At 47.8% G+C, this 4,800-nt stretch overlaps 1 pseudogene; it reads right to left on the minus strand.

The window, feature by feature from the left end:
* Positions 1-774: 774 nt before the first annotated feature.
* Positions 775-1,420, minus strand: LOC123405293 (annotated as a pseudogene).
* Between the last annotated feature and the right edge of the window lie 3,380 nt (positions 1,421-4,800).

Consider the following 4,800-nt stretch of genomic DNA (forward strand, 5'->3'; position numbering starts at 1 on the left):
CCATACGGAGGGTTTTGGTTCACCATAAAGCTCGGATCATATGATGCATAGCCTTTCGCGCACGCTCCGTCAACAGGTCCCCCCCAATGGAGGTGGCCTCCTCCTCAGGACGCCCAGTCAAAAGACCTAATCCAAAGGAGGAACAAATTTTCATGATCAATAGAATAAAAGTTGAATCAGTTCCAAGCCAGATCTTTACTTACAGAACATGTCGCCTTTCAATTTCTGGTTCTCTTCTCGAGTCTGCGCCAATTGAGTTTTCAAACTGTCAACTTCCTCAACTTGCTTTTTGTTCTCTTCCTTGGTATTGTTGTTTTATTCATGGCATCACCTCAATACGGGCTGACCGGCTTCAAGCTATGATTCGGCATATCGCTAAGCCTCTTGAGAGGCATCCAGATCTTTTTGCATTTGTCCTATTGATTCACCTACTCTAGCAATTTTTTGGGCTATACATATTTTAAGCAAATTCAGCATACTACAAATCAACTCCCTTACCATGGGCTTCTCTATTAAATTCCTTCACATCTTCCAGCTCGGCCCTATTGGCCTTTAAATCGGCGTGGCTCTGATGGAGATCTTTGGATAAACTATCATTTTCCTGCTTCAAAGATTGTAGATTGAAAAAGTAATTGTTGTCAACCCCTAATTCAGTCGTCCCGACCAAATTAAGGCCCGGGTACTACTGGGTCTGAAATTTTGTTTGGATATTATAAAGTCGATAACTTACGTGCAGGTGGGAAGACACTTGCCCGACCACTTCTTTAAGGTGGCTCACGAGGCTCCGAGGTACGCATCAGTCGAATTAAGAGCATTAAACTCTTGTTTGGAAAATACAGGATGACGTAGAGCCTCCTTCCGGTGCTGATGATTCATGGCACTCTCGTATTCAGAGTTCGTTACCGACAGACCATCCAAACACTCTGGGAGCGGACCCATGTTCGGTACTCCGATGCCCACCGACGCGCCGGGGTTTGGTTGACTACCCAATACATCGACATCGTCCTCGGGCGGGGAAGGTTGCGCATGTTTCCTACATTGGTCGGTCAAGGGTCATGAAAGTAAGGAAGGACACATATCATTGTAAGGAATATAAGTCAGCCCGTATACCTTTTTGCCAGTGGAGCAGTAGATGGGTTTTCTCCCGCCACCTTTCGTTTGGGAATTTTGTCCTCGTTCGACGGAACCCCGGCCGATCTTGTCTGGGGAGTGGTGTGACGACCGCTCCGATGATCCCTAGGCGCATCCCCTCATTCGGGCGTCGTTTTTCTCTTCCTCCCTGAAGATGGAAGGGGATTAGGGTTGTCGACTACAAGGGCTACCCTCTATTCATCAACTCCATCCTGGTAAAACACTCCATCCTGGAAAGTGATCGAAAGCTTCGGGCCTTCATGAAACCGAGGATCATCGTCACGGGCATAGTCCTCGGGCTGAGGCGCAGGAAATTTTACCGTCTTGATATAGTGTTTCCAAGGCTGCAAGGAAGGGGTAGAAGTTATAAATCAAACAATAAAGGGCATGAATGCCTTAAACTTTGAACATTAGCACACTTACGTATTTGACAGGGTTGTATGCCGAATTGCCTTCCTTGGTGAAGGGGCGGTTAAGATCTTCTTTTTCCCCTTTGAAGAGATCGGCTAGGATGGCCGCTAAGGCTTTCTGGTCTTTCGGTCCTAGCCTGCTGGATCGAGTGGAATCGCTCGTCCCGCTGTAACACCACAAGGGATGCGTACGTTGTTGGAGCGGCTAGATGCACCGGGTAATCACCTCGGCCATTACATCACTGATGGTTAGCCCACAATCAGCAAGCACCTTGACCTTAGCGGATAGTTGTTTTACTTCAAAACTCTCCTCTTGGGAGAGACTCTTCGGCCTCCAGCTATAACGCTTTTTCAAAGTCTGTGCAGAGTATTTGGGAAGGCCCCTCCGAATTGGATAGAACAGGGGAACATCCTCGATATAAAACCACTCAGACAGCCACTCGTCGAGTTCCTTCTTTGGTGTCCCAGTTGCGTATTCGATGGCGGCAATATGCCACACTTTGGCTCCTCCCACTTCTCGGATTGATGTCCCTCTTGTTCGAGGACTGACGCGGAAATACCTTCTCCAGAGATCAAAGTGGGGTTCACAACCCAAGAACATCTTGCATAAGGCCACGAAGCCTCGGATATGGAGGATGGAACCAGGAGTGAGATTGTGGAGCTGCAACCCGTAAAATTCCAATAAACCCCTTAAGAAGGGGTGAATGGGGAATCCCACCCCTCGCAGTAGGAAGGGAACGAGGCAAACCCGTTCCCCCCGTGTGGGGAAGGGAAGTTCTCTGCTAAGGCCTTCCCATCAATGGAGGTCACACCAGCGCGAGTGGGTGCGGGATCCGATTGGGGTAGATATCCCTACATTTTGAGATCACGCACGCGAAGGAGGGAGACAGGGCAACTGGCCGAGTCCCCTAGAAGGGGATCGAGGGGGCGCGAAGAGGAACCAACCATAATTCCAGGAGTGTTAAGAGCTCTAGGGTTTCTTGGCGAGGCTGAGATGCGATGGGGGGCTCGAGACGAATTTTGATATGTTTATAAAGGGTGCTACCCCCGCTTGCTATAAGGAGCAGTTTCGTCCAGGATTGCGAGAGGTGTCTTCCTCTACAACACACGCAAAAATCAAGAAATATTGTTAATCTTTGTGCAGAATTAAAAGTCGTGGGCCCCGTGACGCTTCGGTAATCGTGAGCCAGCCGAAGAACAGACCATAATTTCTTGTTTGGAGGAGACGAAGGAACTCGCCTTGCAAGCCGAACACTTTGGGCGTAATCATCCGAAGACCCTACACATCAGCGTTGAAGGATAGTTTGGGGGATACCGAGGGAGTCCGGGATTAAGGAGTCCTTGGGTGGTCGGCTTACTATGAACAGGTCGGCCTTATGGGTTGTGCTTATGATGGGCTGGGTTGTGCGATTGTCTCGTATTCGAGAAGGAGAACCTCGAGGACTAGCGTGGTGACCAAGCAAACTAGATTAGGTCGGTTGCATGTAACCCTAGGACTCCCGGTGACTATATAAACAAGGGGTCCTTGTCCATGTAGACGGATTATTCCACCTAGGGTTTAGAATACGCGATCTCGAGGTAGACTGTGTAATCATCATCCATATCAATATAATCAAGCAGGGTGTAGGGTTTTACCTCCTCAAGAGGGCCCCAACCTTGGTAAACATTGTCTCCCCCTCTTTCCTGCAACCCATCGATCTAAGGTCCACAGTTCGGGATCCCCTACCCGAGATCTGTCGGTTTTGACTCTGGCAGGAGGGTGAATAGACAACTACCAACTTTAGGTTTTTCTTTAACAAATTAAGTTTAGCAACAAATAGGTTGTCTAGATATGGAACTAATTGAGCAACCTATATGATGCTAACAACAACAATAACAAGCAATTAACAAAAGCAAGTAAAGGTAAGAAATGACCACAAGTGAAACCGATGAAGACGAGGATGTGTTTCCAAAGTTCCTTCCCTTTGAGGGGAAGTACGTCTCCGTTAGAACGGTGTGGAAGCACAATGCTCCCCAAGATGCCACTAAGGCCACCGTATTCTCCTCACGCCCTCACACAATGTGAGATGTCGTGATTCCACTAGTGTTGTCCTTGAAGGCGGCGACCGAACCTTTACAAACAAGTTTGGGGCAATCTCCACAACTGAATTGGAGGCTCCCAATGAAACCATGAAGCTTCACCACAATGGAATATGGCTTCAAGGTGACCTCAACTGTCTAGGGTGCTCAAACACCCAAGAGTAACAAGATCCGTGAGGGATTAGTGGGGGGAATCAAATTTATCTTGGTGGAAGTGTAGATGGAGGCCTTCTCGAGCAAACCCTCGAGTATCAACAAGTTTTGTTGGCTAGGGAGAGAGATCGGGTGAAAATGGAGCCTGGAGCAACAATGGAGCTTAGGGTTGGGAAAGGTGAGCTTCTAAAGGAAGAAGAACTCCTTTATATAGTGGGGGGACATTTCCAACCGTTACCCACTCACTCAGCACACACATGAGCGGTACTACCACTGTGGAGAGCGGTAGAACCACCCATTAGAGGTAGTATCGCTCCAGGGGGAGTAGTACTACTTCTGAGGTAGAGGGCAGCAACACAAGAGGGAGGCAGAGGCTTGTAGTAGTATCGGGGTGGTACTACCGCTGCCAGGAGCGGTACTACCGCCATTAGGGGTAGTACCGCCTCCTATATCTGCTCAAGATTTTGCTGCAGGCCTAGCCAGAAACAATAAGTGGTCCTGGCGCGGTAGTAACAAGCGGTACTACCGCTCCGTGGGCGGTACTAACTCCCAGTACTTGTTGGAAATATGCCCTAGAGGCAATCATAAAGTGGTTATTATTATATTTCCTTGTTCATGATAATTGTCTATTGTTCATGCTATAATTATATTAAACGGAAACTGTAATACATGTGTGAATACATAGACCACAACATGTCCCTAGTGAGCCTCTTGTTGGCTAGCTCGTTGATCAATAGATGATCATGGTTTCCGGATCATGGACATTGCATGTCATTGGTAACGGGATCACGTCATTAGGAGAATGATGTGATGGACAAGACCCAATCCTAAGCATAGCACAAGATCGTATAGTTCGTCTACTAGAGCTTTTATAATGTCAAGTATCATTTCCTTAGACCATGAGATTGTGCAACCCCCGGATACCGTAGGAGTGCTTTGGGTTTATCAAACGTCACAAAGTAACTCGGTGATTATAAAGGTGCACTACAGGTATCTCCGAAAGTATCTGTTGGGTTGGTACGAATTG

This window comes from Hordeum vulgare, chromosome 6H (genome assembly GCF_904849725.1).
Source record: "Hordeum vulgare subsp. vulgare chromosome 6H, MorexV3_pseudomolecules_assembly, whole genome shotgun sequence".
NCBI classification, from domain to species: domain Eukaryota; kingdom Viridiplantae; phylum Streptophyta; class Magnoliopsida; order Poales; family Poaceae; genus Hordeum; species Hordeum vulgare.